This window comes from Orcinus orca, chromosome 15 (assembly GCF_937001465.1).
Source record: "Orcinus orca chromosome 15, mOrcOrc1.1, whole genome shotgun sequence".
NCBI classification, from domain to species: domain Eukaryota; kingdom Metazoa; phylum Chordata; class Mammalia; order Artiodactyla; family Delphinidae; genus Orcinus; species Orcinus orca.
Genome location: NC_064573.1, coordinates 56,771,617 through 56,793,872, shown reverse-complemented (window position 1 = coordinate 56,793,872; position 22,256 = coordinate 56,771,617). Strand labels below are relative to the sequence as shown.

The 22,256-nt window shown below is 43.5% G+C and overlaps 1 protein-coding gene and 1 long non-coding RNA gene across 26 annotated transcripts in view; one reads left to right on the top strand and one right to left on the bottom strand.

Annotated features, from left to right (window-relative positions):
- Positions 1-22,256, top strand: part of EPB41L3 (erythrocyte membrane protein band 4.1 like 3) — a 214,685-nt gene that overhangs the window by 66,149 nt on the left and 126,280 nt on the right. For 4 of the 25 annotated variants that reach the window (XM_033439374.2, XM_049698288.1, XM_049698286.1 and 1 more), the window contains exon 1: positions 11,869-12,226. The exons of 1 other annotated variant lie outside the window; for it this stretch is intronic. The gene's annotated coding sequence lies outside the window, so the exon portion shown is untranslated. Of the gene's footprint in view, positions 1-11,857; positions 12,227-12,693; positions 12,759-22,256 lie in introns of those variants that run through there. 20 more of the 25 variants (XM_049698277.1, XM_049698276.1, XM_049698279.1 and 17 more) reach the window with 15 other exon arrangements.
- Positions 8,171-15,276, bottom strand: LOC125961298 (uncharacterized). Its single transcript, XR_007471837.1, has 3 exons — positions 15,133-15,276; positions 13,276-13,381; positions 8,171-9,760 (listed from the first exon to the last, which is right to left on the bottom strand). It is a non-coding gene; the product is annotated as an uncharacterized LOC125961298 (long non-coding RNA).

The following is a 22,256-nucleotide window of genomic DNA, read 5'->3' as shown; positions in this document are numbered from 1 at the left end:
AAGTGCAGTCAAAAGAATTGAGCCATTTACTGGGGGCAAGTGGGATGAGAGTGATTTGTGAAGACGGAGGGTGGACTGCAACTTCTTTCCCTCCAGCAGCCTCTTAAAAGTATTCACTGCCTGATCTCTGCTACATCTTTATTAATATCACCATGGCAACCACTGATATGAAAAACGGTACTAGCCTGGACACTTCTGCTCCAGCTGATGTGACAACTCCCACTGCAGTGGTCATTTCCATTGTTTGCGGAGATGAGTGAGGAGGGTCCTACCTGGGCCTTGTGATATTTTCCTTTGTCCTGAGAAAACAAGTGCCCGTTAAATGCCCCCTGATGTTAAGTGGCATTTGGGGAGGTGGCTACACCATGCTTTATTTTCTTCTCTGAGGATGTGGCGAGAGATGCATCCTGCTGGTGTCCTCTGTGTTGGTTTGGGGTACGGATGGGGAATCTTTTAGGGTGGTGGGGAGACTCTGCCCAAATCAGCTCCACTAGTGGATCTGGAGGAGGTATGCTGCATATAACTCTGCACACGTTTGGACCATATATCCATTCCTCCTCATAGTTAGTTTTTTCCTTCTGGATCTCTTCCTTCTGGTGTTCAATCCCAATCCTGGGCCACCTGACTCTGTGATTCTGCCCCTCTAATCACTCTTCTCCCCAGAGTCCCATCTTTTATAATCCCTGCTCCTTTCTTCATTCTTTCATTCAGTAAACACATATTGAAAGCCTCCCCTCTGCCAGGCATTGTTCTCTGTGGCTGGGACACCCAGTGAATGGGACCTAGAACCCCTGCCTTTGTGGGACTCACATTGAGAATGTCAGGGGACAGACAGTAAACATAATCAGTAAGGAAATGCTGGGTATGTTAGGTTTTTTGTTTTTTAAGTAGCGTAGGGTGGGAGTGCTGGGTTAGCTGGGTCAGTTTATAATCAGGTCTGCAGGGGCTCTTTGAGGAGGTGGCACGTGATCAGACTTGAAGGAGATGAGATGTCAGCATAGCAGAGAGAGCAGGCGAGGGTGGGCTGTGCCTGGCTTGTTTGAGGATCTACAAGGAGGTGAGAGTGAGCGAGGCACTGGGAGTGTGGTTGGTAGAAGAGGCCAGAACAGTGAGGGCAGAGGGTACAGTCGGGAGGCCTTTGGGGCTTTGGATGTGAGTGACGTGATCTGGCTTGTTTCACTAAGACCACAGTATCTTCTGTTTGGAGAATGACAGCAAAGGTCCCAGGGAGGCAGAAGAGGGAGATGTGATGACACTCTTGCAGGAACCCAGAGAGGGATGGTGATGGCTTGCCCCAGAGTGCTAGCAGTGGGTGTGGTGGGATTCTGGATAGATTTTGAGGGTAGAGCCCCTAAAATTCACTCATGGATTAGAGCATTCCCCTTTGGCCTTTTTCTCAGACTCGAAATAGCAGTAGAATGCACTCCTTAGTGAAATAGATCCATCTGTATACATGGATTCCATGTGGGGTATAGCTTTTTTAATTTGATATTTTCCTTTATGTAGAGGAAATTTCAGCTGAACTGATGGAATTCTGTAGGAACAACTGAGCATTGTGGTTAAGAGCACAGCCTCCAAAATAAAATTGCCAGGTCCACGACTTCCCAAAGTGTGACCAGGAAAAGTGTCTTAGCTGCTCAGTGGCCTTGGTTTTATCATCTCTAGAATGTGGATCATAAGAGTTCCTGCCTCACAGAACTGTGAGGAATAGAGATATAAAGCACTTAAAACAGTGTGGGCACATGGTAGGTATTAAAGAAGAGTTAGTAATAATTATTTTACTAGCGTTTGCCTTAAGTTCTTTTAGAATTGTCTTAGACTGAAAACAACCAGAGTATTCTTTCTATATTCATGTTCTTAGAGACTTTCAGCGGACTCTTCCTGTTCTCTAATATGTCCATGGTAGTAGAAATAGTCATTCCTTAACCCCATGCTTCTCTGCCTTCATAGCTAATGCAGTGTCTTCTCATTACTGTAAAGTTACTGTTTTTGAAAGTCAAAAAGCAATTGAAGTTTGCCGATTTCATGAGATTTAACCAAATGTGTGTATGTGTGCGTATATGTACATTTGACTGTAGAGGTAGAAGCCTTTTGGGTCTAGCTTGGGAGTCAGACCACCCAAGTTTGTATCCTGGCTCTACTGGTCATGGCCGTGTCCTTGGACATATTGTTGAACCTGATTCTGCCCCATTTCCCCCTTCTGTCAAATAAGGGCAATCATAGGATCTATCTCATACGCTTCTCATGATGGTGAAACAAGGTATTCTCATAGACTAGCTCGTAAAACAGTTCCTTGCACAAGGTAAATGCTCCATAAATTTTGGCTCTTAGTAAAAACAGTGATCCCTGGGCGAGGCACCATGATGTTGAAGCCCAATGCCTGAACACCCCTGGGGGAAATCACTAGCTCCAATTCATAAAATGTTAAGATTATATTTATTTAGACGTGATTCCCTACTAGACCCCTCTGATTACATGCTGGAATCTTCTATCATCCACCACCTAAGATACTCATGAGTGTGTAAGTGTATTTTCTCTACTTCACAGAGGAACTTGGAATAAAACTGAATGATGTTTTTTTTCCTTTGGGGTGTTTGAAGAGTTGTTGAAATTCTAGTCATGGTATTTACTGTTATGAGTTCTTTATGCCTGTTGTTAAATATGCCAGCATTTTATTGACACGTTACTATGAAACGGGCAGCCAGCTACAGTAATAAGTTTCCCCTAAAGAGTGTGAGTATCAACAAATCTGATGGCAGGCACTGCTAAGGAAACTGAAGATGTGTTCAAAAAGCAACTAGCTTCACAGAGGACAGATAGGTACATGCATGTTTAATCCAGTGGCTTCTGCTTGAAGGTATAAACAGATATAAACCTCTATGAATTTTTACTTTGATGGCATCCTTCTTTTGAGGAATTCTTAATATTCAACTTAATTTTATGCTTCAGTCTTCTCTTGCTCTTGTTTCTCAACTCTGCCTACCCTTAAAAACCACTTGGGGAATGTTAATATTGATGCCTGCCCTTCATTCTTCAGAGGTTCTGATCTAATTGGTTTCGGGAAGATCTCAAGCATCAGTTATTTTTTAAAATATTTTTAAATTTAAACTTTTTATTATGAAATATTTCAAACGTACACAGAGTACAGAGAATTAGAATAATAAGCCCACATGTATTCATCACGCCACCATGGTAATGAACTTCAGTTGCTATTTTTTAAAATCTCCCCTACGTGATTCTTCTGATGCACCGCCATGGTTGAGAACCACGGCTCTATTCTAATAAGACAGAAAATGGAAGGAATATTTCAATGGATATTGATATCAAGAGAAGCTTAAATTTGGGGATTCCCTGGCAGCTCAGTGGTTAGGACTCCACACTCCCACTGCAGGGGTCACGGGTTCGATCCCTGTTCAGTGAACTAAGATCCCACATGCCCCATGATACAGCCAAAAAAATAAAAAGAGAAGCTGAAATTTGTTCAAGGCCACACAGCAGTTTTAAGACATCATTCAGTCCTCTGTTCATCAAGCCATAATGGCATTCTTGAACACGTATGTGGTATGGCAAGTGTGTGCCTGCTTGATTTTGTTAAAGAGTGGAATAGTTTGGGAATGGGCGTTGGAACACCTGGGAACATGTCAGAAAAGGGCTTAGAAATATAATGCTTTCCTGTTTAGAATCTTTAGACCTTGACTCAAACAATATGGTGCCCACCCGCTGGATGCAACGCAATAAAACCTAACTCAGAGATAAAAGTCTGATGAGCAAGGATGGGACAAGTGGAGGTCATGTAGGAAGGGAACTGGTCATGGAAATTATCTTCAGATTCATGGAGAAAAAGTAATGAACCAATGGCAGATTAATCTCAACCTATAATGGAGAAGTTTTGTAGGCTATTCCATAATATGTATACACGCACGCACGTATGTGTTTATATATATCTCAGTGTATCTTAATGAAGTCAAGATTTGAGTTGCTACCTAAACAATGAAAAATAGTGGGCAAGCCCTGGTTCCTGGGTGGCAAACACTTGGAAAACAATTTGATCTCAGGGATGGACAGGACTTTAAATATGCTCTTGCCCAGTTGCCCATCTGTAAGAGGAATCTCTTCTGGGGCATTATTGACAGATGTCACGTGGTATCTCCTTGATCCTTCTAGCTGGAAAGCCCACTGCTCATAAGACAGCTGGTCCATATTAGTATTATCTTTTATTGAGCTGGAATCTCATTCTTTAACATCGCTTTAATGAAAGAAAAGATTTCTGATGCCTCCCATATTACCTTATATTATTTTGTTACTTAAATATATACAGATGTAAAACTAGATTTAAATTCATCATGCTGTAGTTCTCATCAACTATAAAACCAAACTAACCTTACAAATGATATGAAAAATACAAGATTTATAAAGTAACAACATACTAATGGGATTAATGATCTTGCTTTTCCCAAATAAAATCCCTCACGTTGTGCTTAAGGGTAGAAAGATGTAGCCTCTGGTCGATTTCTTTAATTTGGTTCACTAGCTTTCACTAATCAGCACAGGGTATGCCTGTCTGTATATGTATGTTATAGCAAAAGGTATGAATAACTTAAGGTTTCCATTTGCTGGGTTTGGGAAAGTCAAATCTCAAACTTAACTCAAACTGCCAACAGTTAGTTTTCCATTTACCATTTTAATGAGACATCTCTTGGCAACTTTTTCAAGAAGTTTTGTGTACTTGGAAATTAAGGTCAGAGTTGTAGTGTTATTGCAACCTTGGATAAATGGGCGTCAAATCCAATTATTGCTGGAACTGGGTACAGAACAATCTTTCATTGTTATTTATTACTGTACTTACTGCAAATGAACTGCTGTTGCAAATTGATGCATACGACGACAGGATCCAAACAATAACTCTTCTGGCAAAACGTGTGCTGACTGCCATAGTGTAGGCTTCCTACTGTTCCGTGCACCTACGTGGCTGAATGAGGCTGTCCTCTCACTTTTCTCTGTCCCACCTTTTGTGAAACATTGGTGTGAACAATACACCAACTTTTTGACCTGCGTCATTATTGCTGTACCCTGCTCACCTAGATCAGTGGTTCTCAAAACCAAGTGTGATTTTGAATCACCTGGGGAGCTTGTTAAAAGTGCCTGCTCTCTGGATCCCACCCCAGAGGTTCTGGTTTGCTTATTCCAGGGGCTGGACCCAGGAATCAACATTATTAACAAGTACTCCGAGGGATTCTGATATAAGTGGTACTTTTACTGCTTTCCAAGATTATTGTTGACACGCAAGTATAAAACTTAAACTCTTCACAAACCACCTGGATTGAGAAACTCTGGCGCCCTTCTCAGATTTCTATCATTTGCAAATAAGCCCTTTTTTGATGTTCTGACAAGTGCCTGATAAACATTTTGAACAGGAGAGAGTCAATAGCAGAAGCTTTCTTTAAGATGGCTTTGACCTATTAAGCACCAAATTTATTTCAAGGGGCAAAGATAGTCTAATGATGTTTTCATTGATTCCCGGAACATTCTGGAAGCTGTGGACTATTTTCAGGTTGTACCCACACTGTTAAGTATGCATGCACAGGGAGACACTGGACATAGCAAATAAAAGTCCTGGACAACAGGAATCAAAGTGAGCAGCAAAGCTGACGTTTTTCTTGGAGTAGTCATAGCTGCATGTTTCTTCAGTTTACAAAGTTAACTATGGCATGTTTGCCTAAAGAGGAGAACATAAATCTGGAGACAGAGTCAACAAGTTAATAAACCAGACATCTGCATGTGTCTTATGACCATTTTTTTCTTCCTCGGTTCATTCTTGCTGATTGCTGTTCGGATGCAATAGCTAGTTAGGATTCTTTACAACTTTACAGGAGACTGAGGGGCTCGCTGCCATTCATTTTATGTCTTTTCGGGGGAAGTGATTAAAATGTTAACTGTCTTGGCATCATTCAGTAGTGAGCATCTGTGTGGAGTATCAATATGGTCTCAGATGGTGAATCGCTTGGGAGTTGAATTTCCTAATATTACAGGTTACCAACTTCCATTACTTATATTTTGCCACTATATACAAAATGCCCAAATATAAAATATTCTTTATTTTTACTTAAGGGGAAGAGGATAGTTATTCAGCATTTAAACTTTATAAAGGACTGAGGATTAGAATAACCCTTAAAATTTTATTGTTAGAAATTATTCTATTTATTTATTTTTATTTTTTGGCCGCGCCGCGCGGCAGGAGGGATCTTAGTTCCCTGACCAGGGATCGAACCTAGGCCCTTGGCAGTGAGAGCAAGAAGTCCTAACCACTGCACCACTAGGGAATTCCCCAGAAATTATTCTATTTAAAAGGGCTGAGATTTCTAAAATTTACTAGAAATGGAGAAAGTAAAAAATTATTTAATAAGGGTATATTTTAATGCAATGAAACTTACATGATATATATTAGTCCCATCTTTTTGACTAATATTTTTACAAGAGTACAAAGACAGGAAGGAGGCAAATATGGAATTTTGATGAATAGGAATGATTTTTTATTTTTCTAATTTAATTTTATATTGGAGTATAGTTGATTTACAATGTTGTGTTAGTTTCAGATGTGCAGCTAAGTGATTCAGTTATACATATACATATATCCATTCTTTTTCAGATTCTTTTCCCCTATAGGTTATTACAGAATATTGAGTAGAGTTCCCTGCACTGTACAGTAAGTCCTTCTTGATCATCTATTTTATATAAAGTAGTGTGTATATGTTAATCCCAAACTCCTAATTTATCCCTCCCCCTGTCATTTCCTCTGTGATAACCATACATTTGTTTTCTGTGTGCACGGGTCTGTTTCTGCTTTGTAAATAAGTTCATTTGTATCATTTTTTTTAGATTGCATATATGTGATATCATATGATATTTGTCTTTCTCTGACTTACTTCACTTAGTATGATAATCTCTAGGTCCATCCATGTTGCTTCAAATGGCATTATTTCATTCTTTTTTATGGCTGAGTAATATTCCATTTTATATATATATATATATATATATATATATATATATATATATACACACACACACACACACACACACCACATCTTCTTTATCCATTCCTCTGTTGATGGACATTTAGGTTGCTTCCCTGTCTTGGCTATTGTAAACAGTGCAGTGAACACTGGGGTGCATGTATCCTTTCAGATTATGGTTTTCTCTGGATATATGCTCAGGAGTGGGACTGCTGGATCACATGGTAGTTCTATTTTTAGTTTTTTAGGGAACCTCCATACTGTTCTCCATAGTGGTTGTACACTCCCGCGAACACTTTAGGAGGGTTCCCTTTTCTCCACACCCTCTCCAGCATTTATTGCTTGTACACTTTTTGATGATGGCTGTTCTGACCAGTGTGAGGTGATACCTCACTGTAGTTTTGATTTGCATATAAATCATTTTATTTTCCATTAAGATTATGTTTTGATTTTTTGAAGGCATTGAATCTGTTCCATATCTTAACAAAAAAGGTAGAAAAGAGCTCTGAATCTTGTGGGGAACGATTTTTTAATGATGTACTAGCAGGGGGAAGTACATCATATGTACTTCCTCTCATATGTACATGTTTTTGTATATTTTGTGGTGCATTTGTACTTATTGGCATTTTAAAATTTCATTTTGCATCTGTGCTCTGCATGTATGCAGACCCCTGAAATGATGTATACAAACTTGGAATGAAGGAAGCATCTGGAAGCTTTGATGAGCTGTTAACTTGACACTATTCTTAGAACCTGGAAACTCTCAAATGAATTTTTATTTCAGAAGAATAAGCTTGTTGCTTTTGAATTATGCATTCATCCCTGTATTTCCCTTATTTATGGTCCCTGGTAATGCCGTGGCTAAAGACTGTGTGTCCTCATTTCAAGGACTTGATATGCAATTCAGGTGCCTGACATTATCCTGAGCATAGAATAAGTCTCAACTAGCTACTGCAAGTGTTGTTAACATTTTTTTTTTTTTTTTTTTTTTTTTTTTTGCGGTACATGGGCCTCTCACTGTTGTGGCCTCTCCCGTTGCGGAGCACAGGCTCCGGACACGCAGGCTCAGCAGCCATGGCTCACGGGCCCAGCCGCTCCGCGGCATGTAGGATCTTCCCGGACCGGGGCACGAACCCGTGTCCCCTGCATCGGCAGGCGGACTCTCAACCACTGTGCCACCAGGGAAGCCCTGTTGTTAACATTTTACTAAGGCAACTGACTATGAGAAACAGTCAACTTAAAGGACTGAAGAATACGGAGATTTTTTAAAATACCACATGCTTTAATGAAGGGTAGTCTGAGACTGTCGACAGGACTGCATGCCTGTTCGATCTGCCGCATCTGTAGGGTTTGGTCAAGCCTCAGTGTTCTCCCAGTCCTCGTGTTGGAGGGCAGCGTTCTGATGGGATCACTTGACAGATTCTCCATCATCTCTTCCTGGGGTCTTGTTGATGAGGTTGACAACACACCCTGACAGCTTGTTGATGAGGCTCTAATACAACCGGCAAATGCTGCCCTTGCCTTGGCTGTCAGGCCACAGTTATCATTTTCTTTTCTTTTGCTTCTTCTTTTTTGGCCACGCCATGCGGCTTGCGGCATCTTAGTTCCCCAACGAGGGATCAAACCGGTGCCCCCTGCGGTGGAAACCTGGAGTCCTAATCATTGGACTGCTAGGGAATGCCCTGGAGTTATCGTTGCTCATCAGGTAGCAGGGTACCAGTGAGTACCAAGGAGTCGGTATGCTGTGGATGCTTGTGGTTGGATGGAGGTTCGTGGGGAATCCTGTCTCTACAGCTTGGGATGAAGTTACACATTTATCTTACCTAAAGTTAGCTGTGTCCCTTTTCTCTGGATGGCTTGTTGGCCTTCAGTGATGTATCTTCCCTACAGTAGACCAATTTCAGGAAGCCTATTGTAGGGTAAGCCTTAGTTATGGTGGTAGAGACCAGAATGGGCATCCTGAGACCTGGGCTTGGAGTCATGGACTCGTTCCCCACATTTCATGGAGTATTTCGGTACTTCCTGTGTGAACACAGAAAATTTAGAATCTGATTGAGTTCTCAGGCCAAATCTGCACTCACTCTGGGACTGAAAGGCATTCCTTTGATCCAAGAACTACTTTTCTGTAACCCACTGAAACAGCACCATGAGGGGTCTCACGCTGACAAGAATAAAAAGTTCTCTGGGGGTACAGTGGCTTTATTTTTGATAGCGAGAGGGATGCAGGGTGACGTTGGTCTTTTATGAAACAAAGCAGATCCAACTATAATGGTATCATCACCCAGTCTTCTCCTTTGTTACTTTCCTTCTCTTTTCCATGTGGAAGAGCTCGTTATTTTATTTCCTGATGAGCGTTAAAGTGTAGGTTTTCCCTTATTGCTTTTACTCAGCAGGTATTAATATGTGTTAATGTCTTTTTATTTTATGGAACCCTAGTATTTTTGAAACATAAGGAATTTTGGAAATAGTCCTTTATTTTATATGTGAGGAAACAGAACCCTCAAAGTCAAGCGACAACTTAGTTCATTATTCAACGTCCATTCATTCATTTAGCAAAAGTGTTCAATGCTTGCTTGCAATGTACCCAGTGAGGCACTGTGGGGAGACAGATGACTAGCAGCGGCTTTGGCACGATATTCACAAGGTAGAAGGAAGAGAGTTTATTACAGAGATGCAGGCAAGTTACTGACGAGCTAGCTTTGTGCTGCTCATGAATTTTCGTTTGGCATTTCTTTTTCTCCATATGTGTGCTAGGAAAAACAAAAAAAAGAATAGCGGAGAGCCCTGGTCAAACCCAAAAGGTTTCGTAGTAACTGCTTCCCACATTTACTGTTAAACTGTGAAGCAGTATGGTTTTTACTCCAAATTTTGAATTTATGCAGTATTAGGATAAATAGCTAGGTACTTCTAACTTTAAAAAAATAATATTTAGTATTTGAACATTTTCTCCCAAGAAAATAGACATTCATACACTATTGCTGATTTTTTCCATCACTAGAAAGATTAAGATTCATGAGTCAGGGAGAAAACAGTTTGCTTTCAATTAAAAAAAATACAGCAATAAAATGAATGAGAATATGAAACCATCTCTGTCTCGAATGATAATGCCAATGTGGTGTATACTGTAAACAATACAATTTGTTCAACTCCACTTTTAAAGGAAAGTGCTTTACGGGGAGATCAGCTCAGTGCTTTGTGACCACCTAGAGGGGTGGGATAGGGCGGGTGGGAGGGAGATGCAAGAGGGAGGAGATATGGGGATATATGTACACATATAGCTGATTCACTTTGTTATACAGCAGAAACTAACACAACATTGTAAAGCAATTATACTCCAATAAAGATGTTAAAAAAATGAAAAAAAATAGATAAATTTAAAAAATAAAAGAGAAACATATTGCTTCATGTAAAAGAGAATTATAAATTGATATGAAAACAATTTTGAGAATTACTTTGGATTTATGTGATATCAGGCTTAGCTTGGTATTACAGGTTTACTTCTGTCCCTAATCCTAGTATTCCTTGCATTTTCTTCCTAACATTATGCAGTTAATAAAAACAATGGATCCTTTATAATAAACAACCTACATAAATAAAAAAAAGGAAAGTGCTTTAGTGTGTATATCAAAAAAGGAAAATAAATCCTTTCTTTATTCACAGATCTTATATGCAACACACACCAGCATATATGTACAGATGTGATACATATATATATATATATATATATGTCTAACACTTGTGGCCCCCGATAGGAAATTAACACAGGTCATCATCCACAAATGCATCCAGTATTTGAACTGACCCTTTATCTGTCACTTGAAAGACAGTTTAGGTCTGTGTTATCTCTGGTACTTGGAACAATGCCATAGTCACCTCCTGTCAGCTTCTGGTATTTGCCCATCCTTTCTAGTCTTTGCAGTGTTATCAGAATAGTTTTCCTATAACATGACTTAAGTCACATTTTCTTCCTCAGAAATTTTTCAAAGCTGCCTATCTACAGAATACAGATCCATAAACTCCACAGAAACATAGGAACCACAATTTTCCAAACTTCTCTCTTACACAACCTGAAAAATGTGAACAATGCCCCCTCCCCTTTCTTTTTTTTTCATTTCCATTTTATGGTTTATTAAAGGATATTGAATAGAGTATAGAGTTCCTTGTGCTATAAGCCCCCCCACTCCCTATTGCCATCTTCCCTGTCCTGGAAACACAGGCCAAGTCTTCCCACCTCCCAGGGCCTCACCGACAGAGCAGGTCCAGAAGCTCTGCCACAGCCATTTAACTCTGCACCACATCTTTGGCACTGGATTGCAAATGCAATACTTCTGTAAATCCATTTTTTCCCCTCCCTAAATGAGTCGGGAGCTCCTGGAAGGGTGACTAGGAGTAAATGGAGAGGCCCTTAACATTTTCATAAAGGTGCCTTGGTTACTTGGTTAGAGCTTAGATTCTGTGAGAGACCAGGAATAATTTCTTTTGCCCGCAAGTCGTTGTGCACCACCCCGCCCTCCATTTCAGTGGGAAGCGTTATCAATAATGACTTCTCTTTAGGCTGGGAAGCCCAGGAGACCACCTGTAACTGCAGGTTTAGGGTGGGGAAGGGGGAGACAGTGGGGAGGCGGGGGCTGCCCAAAGACAGGAAACCTCCTCCCTCAACCTTCAATTCAGATCTTCTCCATTAATTTAGTATTTCTGGGGCACCCACCCTGTGCAAAACGCCGCCAATTTGATTTCTTTTCTTCTTTCAAAAAGGGGGGGGGGGAAACCCTGCAGTCCCTAAGCCAATAAATAACTCACCTGAAGGTCAGAAAACCCTCCCCCCACTCTCCCGGGGGTGCCTGGGAGGGATAGAGAGCCGGGCAGAAATCGCAGTGGAAATCCAAAGGCTAACGCGATTGGCAACGGTCTGGAGGCGTCGTCCCCGAGCGCGACCCTGCGCCACGATGGGGAAGGCAGCCGCGGCGCGACGGTCCTGAAGTCCCGCGGCGCCCCCTCCCCCGCGGCCGAGCCTGGCCGGGCGCCGTCCCTGGGCGTGTGCCCCGCCGCAGCCCGCGGAGCCTCCGTGGCTCCTGCAAAAGGGGGCGGGGAGCGCGGCGAGCGGCCCGAGTCTGCGGCTTCCTCCCCACGCCCAAGCCTCCGCGCAGCGCCCAGAGGACGCGCGCCCAAGCCCGGTCCCTACGCCGCGGCGCGCCCGGGTCCCCGGCCCAGGCCAGGTAACTTTTCTGCCTGCGGAGCTAGGGGATCCGAGGGGGGCTTGGGGTCGCGAGGTGCGCAGGGCGGGCCGTGGGCGGGCGCGGGGCGGCCCGGCGGACGCGTGGCTCCGGCGCCGCTCGTCCGCCCGAACCGCGGGAGCCTGGCGCCCGCCCCGCCCGGACCCCCGCGGGGACCCCCGCCGGGCCGAGCCCGAGCGCCGCGTATCGCGCCCGGGGACGTGCCCGCTCCGCCGGCCGCGCTGCAGCATCGCGGGGCCGGCGCGCAGCCTGAGCCCTGGCCTCCGGCCTGGGGTCCTCCCTCCGAGCCATGGCCGAGAGGGGCGGCTGGCTCCCCACGCCCCGGCTCTGTCAGTTTCCTCGCCCCCCACACCTCCACCGTCCCGGGCGCCATGTTTTGAGTTACCCCTCGGGGTAGGGTGGGGGAGGGGCGCGGGGGCGACATTGCGGCGCCGCCCGGGGCGGGGGCCGGCCGGCGGAGGGGCCTGGGCGCGGCGGCTGCAGGCTCGGCGCGGCCGGGCGCGGCGCGGGGCCGGTAAGGTGTGCTCGCACAAAGCATCCCCGCTCGGGAGCGGCTGGCCGCTTTTATGTAACTTGTCCGCTTCCCCGAAGTGGGGCGGCGGCCCCCGGACGGCGGCGGGGGCTGCAGCCGGGCGGCCGGGGAGGAGGGGGCAGCGTCTCAAAGGGTTGGTTCGGGGCTGGGGCACCTGCGGGGCCGAGGGGCCAGGGGCGGCGCTGCTCACCTGGCGCCCACGAGGCTCCGCTGCCTCGGGAGGCGTGTGCGCGGGCGGCTCTGCGGCGGCTGGGGGCGGGGAGCCCGGGGGGTGGGGGCCGGGGCTCGGAATCGCGGGAGTCGGGGTCTCAGCCAGTTCCTGGCGGGTGCTTCCCGGCTCCTTGCCGCGGGGGCCGGCTTTCTGGGGTCTCCCCTCGTCTCTCGCCCTCCTTTCCCTCCCCCTTTTCCGTCCCCTCTCCAACTCGCCCCGCCATCTCACCGCCGCCCCCCCCCGCAACCGCCAAGTTCACGGCTTCTGCAATGCGGTGGGTGTGGTTACCTAGTAAATTGACACTGTGGTCCTTTGCCGCCGGAGCGTTCTCTCCTTTTCGGTTTTCAGATTTCCGGATACAAAGTTGTCTAGGGGTTTCTTCTCCAGTTCCAGCCTAGGGTTAAAGTTAGGGAGAGATTGTTGCAGAACAAATAGAAAGATAAAGAGAACATGTGGTTTTAATTACGCGTGGAGGCCGGCCTGAGAAATCCTGAGAGGGTCAGTCACTCCTGCTGATGCGGCGCTTGCATTACGTGTTTAAGTTGGGGTTTCAGATTTTTTACATTAGGCTTGCGGAATTGCTTTTGCAGATATCCTGCCCGTCCTTTTTTTTTTTTTTTTGGCCCATTTTAGGCTCTCTGGGGCGGCCAGGTGTGCGTTGGAGTTTCTCCTGGTAGCATTAACTTTCCTAGCAGTAGAGTCAACAAATCCAGTGCTGAAAACGTTCTTTTTGAGTTTTACACTGATTTTTAATGTCTCAAGGAAACAAAAATGATAATTTATGGTCATCCATTTATGATCTGGGAGCCCTGAACGCAGCACCAATTACAGAAAATTAAGCAGAAAAGCCCTATTAAGAAAAAAGAGCACATCAAAGCTTGCGTGAACCCTGGGGAATGGGAGGTGATTTGCATCGTGGCTCAAACAGTGTTTTTAAAAAATGCATGTTAATTTTGGTAGCAGACTTTTAAAATTTTAATTGGAGTAACAAAGTCCTTGTGAGAGGAAATAAATTCTACATTGAGAAGGCTGACTTTATTAACTTGAGAAGGCATTGATGAAAATAAAATAGCTGAATAGTAAATAGTCTCATTTGCATTATGATTTTCTGGTGGTTTAGAAAAGCAAAATACCAGATGCACCAGTTACTGCGTACAGTTTATGGAGCTAATACACTTTAGGCAAATAATTTTGGCAACACAGAACATGTTTTGTGAATGATTTATCAAGAAGCAGAAGAGAAGCCACTTAATTTAATTTGTAGACCCCTTTGAGGTGAAGGATTGAGTAGATAGAGGTCAAAGGTCTGTCACAGGGAACTGTTTACGTTTAATTTTTTTTTTCTTTTTTTGCTGCACGCGGGCCTCTCACTGCCGTGGCCTCTCCCGTCGTGGAGCACAGGCTCTGGACGCTCAGGCTCAGCGGCCATGGCTCACGGGCCCAGCCTCTCCGCGGCATGTGGGACCTTCCTGGACCGGGGCACGAACCCGTGTCCCCTGCATCGGCAGGCGGACTCAACCACTGCGCCACCAGGGAAGCCCTACATTTAATTTTTAAGTCATTTCCTCTGCACGAATGCAACTTAGGTTAAAAGTAGTTTGTGTCATTTCTTGCACGGTGCTTGGACTTGGGCCAACTTTGAATTGTGTTCAAATAGATCTGGGATTTTTTTTACTTGATCAGATGCTATTTTATCTAGACATTGGTCTTGAAACATCGGTTGGTCAGATGCATCCAGGGGCCACTCAAGTAGAAGAGGGGCAGCCCTTCATGTCCCAGGAGATGTGATATTGTCAGTACTTTGTGAATCCTTTCTGGATTTACTGTTTGTTGGTTTAGGACAGGCATATGCCGTCCAGTGTATTGTCTTCCATGTTGTAAAACATATTTATCTTTTAAATTAGTGATTTTTTTGAAAAGCCCTAAAATTCACGAATTAGAATTCAAGTCCTCTCCAGTAAAATAGAACTCCAAAAGTAGGCTGAAAAATAAATACATGTTTCTTTTCCATGAGAATTTGACTGTAATGGAGAGAAATTTCTTAAGTCCTCGAGTACCCTGGTCATCTTTCCTCCCCCGCCTCTTCCAAGTATCCAACCACAGTCTTCCTCTAAATGTCAGCTTTATTATGGAATATAGACTTACTATTGAAAACCATGACTCAGATTTCTCTTTGGCACGACTTCATTTGGAGAGAGATCTTTGATGGTGCCACTGCAACATCTCTCTCTTTCGAAAGGCTCCGTAGCTACTAGTTTCTTGGGAATTCATCAGGCACTCCTGGAGAGCTCTGCTGTCATTTGATTTGCCGGGGCTTCAGAGAATTGTGTGTTCAGAAGCAGGGGCTGGAGCAGTGAAGTCACTAGCCTGCCTGGTGTTGTGACATCACAGTGGCTCCAAGGAAACAAGGGTGGGGCAGGCAAAACCAGACCATCTGAAGCATCTTGCTGGCTTTAACTTTGCCTGATAAATGAATGAGACTCTCATTTCTCAAGTTGGACTGCGCAGTAAGTTATTGTTTGGAGAATTAGACGTGGATGCAAGCCTGCATGGGAAAGTGCATTTCATAGATCAGGGAAGAGGAGGTTTTTTTGTGTGTGCAGTAGTAGAAATCATTGAATATTCTTCTTACTGAGGAAAATATTGTTTAAAGGGCTACTTAAAAATTGTATTTAAGTAACGAGTCTATATTGATGCAAAGCGTCAGTATATTTCTTACTCTCCTTTGTACCCAAATATCTTGCTATATTCTCGGTTTAGGTTATTGGTGTTGTCTTTCAAAAGTATGTGTTGTCTGTCAAGATACAGTCTCTCCTGGGTAGGCAGTGTTCTTTCCGATTTATTTTTAAGTGATGTGTTTGCAGTTGGCAATTAGAAAAAATGGGGGGGGGAAGCGAGAGGTTTCACAAGTGTAGAAGATATCTGCAGTGATTTGGGGTAATTGATTTCTGTTTAAGTTTTTGCTTTATTTGCAAATTATTTTATAATTTAGCATTTTAGAATTCTCTGAAGTGAGAATTCTAGTGCAGAGATGATCACAGACACGTTGCACCCCAATTAGGGATGAGTCAGTTGCAAAAGGAAGTCTGAAATTCGGAAGCTGTAAAGCAAATTTCGTGTTTTGAGTCCAGAATTGAATGTGACGTGAGCATAAAGAAGACCCGAGAATGGCCGCAGCCCGAGGTCTTCCCTTCCCCTCCTTGGTTGGATGACTGTCCTTTTTTCACATGAGTGTATTATGAATGTGGGACCTCTGGGCACTTCTCATTTAACCATGTCACTGTCCCAAAACACATTTCCAAAGCAAAGGGAAGGAAAAAAGAAAAAGGGAGGAATGGCACAAATAGAGAAGTTGAAATTAGGTACCAGACCTGCAGCTTGCTTGGTTGAAATGTCTTCGGTACTGCATTTTTAGACTTTACAGTGATTGGTTAAATTGCACACTTCAGAGTTGTAAGCTTCTATTAGCACCAAACCCCTAATTCTTTGGTAATTTGCAGTACAGAGAAAAAGCCGACAACTTAATTTTTAGGTGGTTGACATTTTGATACACTGTTCTTTTAACACTTCCTTATAAACTTAAAAAAAAGAAAGAGAAAGCAGAAAGGTTTCTATTAAATCTAGAAAACAGATGTGATGTTTACTCTGCCGTGTGTGCTTGTTTTGCTCTCCACTTACATTGAGCGAGTGCTTGTTGTTTGGAGGAAATTATTTCCCTTGGAGTTTGATCCCCAGACCGGTATGGGTCTCAACACTTAGGGTATTGAGTAAATATTTATGGAATTGAATTAAAAAATGAGGCCGTGTGTGACTTACGCTTCACTACAAAAAATATTTGAAAAGGCTTAAAAAGCACGGCCCCTTATTTAAAACTGAGCGTTATCGGACTCGCGTATGCAGTGGTTATTTTTAAGGGCACCATCCTCTTCATAACAAGTTTGCTGCTTTGTCCATAGCTCAGACTAGACAGATTCTAGAGGTTTTGTCTGATCCGAGAAGAGAATACTGCAGGTTCCCTGAGAAGAAAGAATGGGATCTTTGAGAGAAGATGTGCAGGCGGGCTGCTTCCCTTCCTGCCAGCTCTAATTGGTGTCACGGAAGACATCAGTAGAGGGGAAATACTCAGAAGAGGAGGAAAGGGATCAGATTGGGGAGTGACAAAAGCTGAATTAGGGCTGGGCCGTGATATTGATCTTGACGTTGAACTAAAAAGAGAAAAACTATTTTCTCTTGTAGATCTCTCTTCTTTGGTCATTTTCTATGTAGTGTTTACATTCTCCAACAGTGACTTTCTGTGTGTTTTAGTCAAGCCCCACATTTCATCCTTTCTAAAACAAACCTATTTTTTTTCACATTTGTACATCTCTGAAATTGGGAAATGTCTTACAGTTGCTCTCAGCCATATGGCAGAGAGAAAGCTGGCAACAGAATTCGTTGATGGGGCACACGCATCAAAAATTGGAGATTGGGTGTCAGTTGGTTGGAAGAAAATCTTGGAGACAGTAATGGAGCACTCGTAAGAAATAGTGCATCACCCATGAAGAAATATAGATGGTATTGTGTAAAAACATAGAGCACAGTAACTGAGTCGGAATGCAATTCAAAAGAGTTGGATTCTGACCTTGTAAAGAATTATTTTGAATATCTTGGCCAGTATGTTTTGTTCCTCTTTTCTTTTGCATGCACAGAATATCTAAATAAATCTAAAAGAGTTCTCTAAATAGAAAATTTAAATTGCAACGTTTGAGTTACCTCTTAATTCGCAGAGTGCTACATATCTCGTTATTTCTTACAATTAACGGTATCATGAATTTTATGAAATATGGTTTGTCACTTGGCTATGCAAATTTAAGAAATGTTTTATAATGTTCAGTGCTTATTCACATGGCCCCTTCTATGTATTGGTAACTATGTTTCTTATGCGCATCCCTTTGTAGGAAAAATCGATTGAGCGGTCTTCATTTTCTGTTTTGGCTTTTCCAATTTGGTCCCTGGAAGATGGTTGGACTTTGACTAGTCATTGAGCAGACATTCCAGATAGAACACTCCAGAAGTCAAGAGGCCTACATTTAACTGGAATGTAGCCTTTATCCTGGGGAGTACTAGGAGATGAGTCTAAGGAGCGTGGGGCTTGATCGTGGATATGAAGCTAAGGGATATTTTGGACTTTGCTAGGTACTGGGGAGCCATTGAAAGTAGTGGAGTCGGAAAGAAGATGCTTGGTGATAAATGTAGGGTGTATTGGAAGAACAGGAGTCTGGAGACAGATGGTCTTTTGTTAATGGAGTAATCCAGAAAGTTTCAGAAATTGACTGTAACGCTAACTCCTCTCAATGATGGATATTTTGACAATTCACTACATATATTTTTTGTGGTCATATTTAGTTGAAGGTTAAATATTACTTAAATATTACTAAATACTTCATATTTAGTTGAAGATTAAATATTACTTTTGGACCGTTTAGGGTGGAAAAGGAGATGTTCAGAAGATAGAATGGTTTTCAATCCTGTTTATCCTTCCAGTTAAAACATCTTTGTTATTTCAGGTGTTAAGAATAATCCATACTCGCTGTAAAGTATTTTCTAATATCGAAAAACAAGAAGAAGAAATCTTGTTGTCTAGAGATAGCTACTGAAGGTATGTTGGCAAAAATCCTCCCAAAGCTGCCTCTTTGAGTGTGTAATAGACTCTAGTGGGTCTTGGAATCAGACAGACCTGGGTTGGGCTCCCAGTCTTCCTATGTGGTTGCTTTGTGTCATGGGTCAAGTCTCTTGACTTATTTTATTATTTTTTTTTTTGCGGTATGCGGGCCTCTCACTCTTGTGGCCTCTCCCGTTGCGGAGCACAGGCTCCGGACGCGCAGGCTCAGCGGCCGTGGCTCACGGGCCCAGCCGCTCCACGGCATGTGGGATCTTCCCGGACCGGGGCACGAACCCGTGTCCCCTGCATCGGCAGGCGGACTCTCAACCACTGCGCCACCAGGGAAGCCCTCTCTTGACTTCTTGAGTCTAATCACTTACAAAATGGCTGCAGTGCCTAAACCTCAAGGACATGAGGATTACATATATAATACACGCACAGCACTGGGCATAGTACCTGGTACATCACAAGTACCTAGTTAATAGCAATAGCTTTGTTCGACACAAGTACAGATTTGTAGACAGTTACATATTTGGCATGAGGAGACTTCTGACTTAAATACTAATATGTAACCTTTTTCTTTTTTATGCAACAGTATGTTCTGGGGAGCTTTTTCATCTATACCAATCTTTATCTGCATCATTATTTTTAATGGGAGATAAATACTTTCTTTGGGTCCTGTGCAATACTGGTAAAGCATCATTACCTTGACGATGACGATGGGAAGCCTTGTCATCCAGTCCCTCCCCCTCCCGCTATGTACTGCCTACACTTTTCATCATTGTCCTGCAGCACAGCCATCAGAGAGCTGTGGTGAAACAGGACATTCAAGCAAAATTAAAGTCCCTGACGATGATTGTGTACATGTCAGTGTTGTGCGTAAATATTTAGTCTTAACTGAAACAACCAGCCTTTAGCCATCTATTTCCCAGTTTCTTAACTGGAACTGTTGTGTAGAGACTCTTCATGGGGGGCTGGTGCCCACCGTTTCCGACGTGCCTCCTGCACGTCCCAAGGGGCAGCAGACACCGCAGCCTGAACCCAAACCAGCCTGAACTCAGAGTCAAGACGCTTCAGAGGCTGGGATATACTAGGAGTTATGGGGGCGCTGGCCCAGAGATAGAAAATACTAAGCTTCCTTTGGCCTTGTTCTGAGTTCCAAAGCCTCCCCTTCTCCTCTGCGGCAGGGGGTTAGCAGAGGTCAGGCTCACCTCACAGATTCCATGCAGAATCTCCAGGCGCATGAGCTGCTCTGTCACGTTCTTGAAAAGCACATGGTTTGGATGGACCTTAGATTTACCTGAAATCCAGTCTTGTTTTCCCCCACGTTCATGCAGTTGAGGAAGACAGCTTTATGAACCGAAGGTGACGCTGTGGGGCATGGTACCTGGAATTCTCCTAGCCCCCGCCGTTGTGGACTCTGAGCTTCAGCACGGGCTTGGGAGTGGCCGGCTTTTATGCAGTTTTCATATGGAGAATTACATCACGGAGATATAGAGAGGTTTTGGTAATATCCTTACAGAGAATTCCTGGGTTTTTTCCCCCCACTTGATACCATTCTTTTGTGTTATTAGATTTTGACTTTTATTGACTTGAGTTTAAGAGGAATACTCTTAGTGGAATGCGTATAAAGTTGGAAAAATAGAGGTTGACTGATTTGTCTGCTCAGGACATTTGGAAAGTTTCTCCCCTTCATTCTTAAACCCTGGGTAGCAGTCATTCATGGGGAGGAGCTGTGTTGTAGAACAAAGGAAATACAGCGATTTAGAAGAGATACATTGAAACGTCTGTCAACCTTCAGGTGTGTAACTTTGGACAGGTTACTCCATTTCTCTGGGCAATGAAATGGTGATGCTGGTGCAACCTCAAGGTTGAAAGGAAACTTCTGTGTTGGGAGACATCTAGAGCAGTGTGGAGTCCGAGTAGGCATGTCATAAATGTTCTGCCATTTCAGCTCATAATGTTTACCTGCTTTGCAAGTTCCTAGGGACCTACGTTAACTGTGAGGCTCTAAAGATAAATCCTCAAGGGGAATATGGAATTTTGTAACATTCCACCACAAGCTCCATCATCCAAAAGATGACCCTCAATGAGAACACAAAATTTTGTCAAATTTGAAACTGCAAATAGCAATAGTTGAAGTTTTCAGAGAATTAGCCACAAGCGGTTTTCAAATTTTCATGTGAAACAGTGTCACCTGGGGAATTTGTTAAAAAGCAGTGTGCAAGGACCCATCCACAGTTCTCACTCAGTAGATCTGGAGTTGGGTCCAGGCACCTGTATGTCCAGCAAGTTCAGTGGGTTTTGATGCAGTGGTCCCTGGACCGCATCCTGAGATCACTGTCTTAAGGAATCATCTCAGTGACTTTCCAGCTTACTGGCTAGTGTCTGGTAAACATCTGGAAAGATAATACACTGCAAATAAATGGTACTAATGGTCAAGAGAATGCTTAGCATAGAGGAAAGAGCCTTGCCTGGGTTTTGCTATGGTTGGTCCATCACTTACCACTTTTTTTTTAAATTTATTTTTGTTTTTATTTATTTACTTATTTATTTTTGGCTGCATTGGGTCTTCACTGCTGAGTGCAGACTCTGTCTAGTTGTGGCAAGCGGGGGCTACTCCTCGTTGTGGTGCACGGGGCTTCTCACGGCGGTGGCTTCTCTTGTTGCAGAGCACGGGCTCTAGGTGCGCATGCTTCAGTAGTTGCAGCTTGCAGGCTCAGTTGTTGTGGCTCGCGGGTTCTAGAGCACAGGCTCAGTAGTTGTGGTGCACAGGCTTAGTTGCTCCGTGGCATGTGGGATCTTCCCGGACCAGGGATCGAACCTGTGTCCCCTGCACTGGCAGGCGGATTCTTAACCATGGCACTACCAGGGAAGTCCCCACTTACCACTTTTGTGGCCCCAGGAAATTATGTAAAATTTAAAAGGTTAAGGAAGTAGGATTAAAGGTTAGTTTTCTTATCTGTTAAATAGGGATGATAGTAATTATTTAGCATAAAGGTTGGGAGTATGAAATGAGTATCTTAAGTGAAAATATGTGGCTCTCTAATACATCTTCAGTTGGGGTTGGTTTTCTTTCCTTTTGATTGATAATAGAAAAATGGAGTGAAATCAGTGAAGAAGAGATGCATCTATGAGTGAATGTGATTCTGCTGATCAAAATCATACCGAGTACTTTGGATCTTACAGATATTTTCAAGGTATTATGAAGTTCTTAACTTTCATATAGGGGCTACAAAACAAAACCGTTAAATTGCATCGATTTCTTAGGACCCAAAGACCAATTCAAGAGGGAGCTTGCAGTCTTTGGAGCTCCAGTTGCATTGCAGCTTAAGAGTCTTCAGAAGCTTTCCTGAGAGCATGGCGCTGTCTCGGTAGAGAGCCAGTAAGTCAGATGAATTATCAAAACCCCAAGAGACGTTGCCTTCCTCCCTCTCACTGCACCTTCTCCAGTCACCGTCAGACACACATCTTGGAGTCACCTCTCAGAGTGTTTTAACATTAGGAAAATGTATGTAAAAGGTAAGGGATGTAATATACAAATATTAGGAAACTAAATTTCGTAACCTCTTTTTCTACTCAGTTTCCGGCGGAATGTTCCTCTGAAACAGTTATCAGCTTTAGCGGT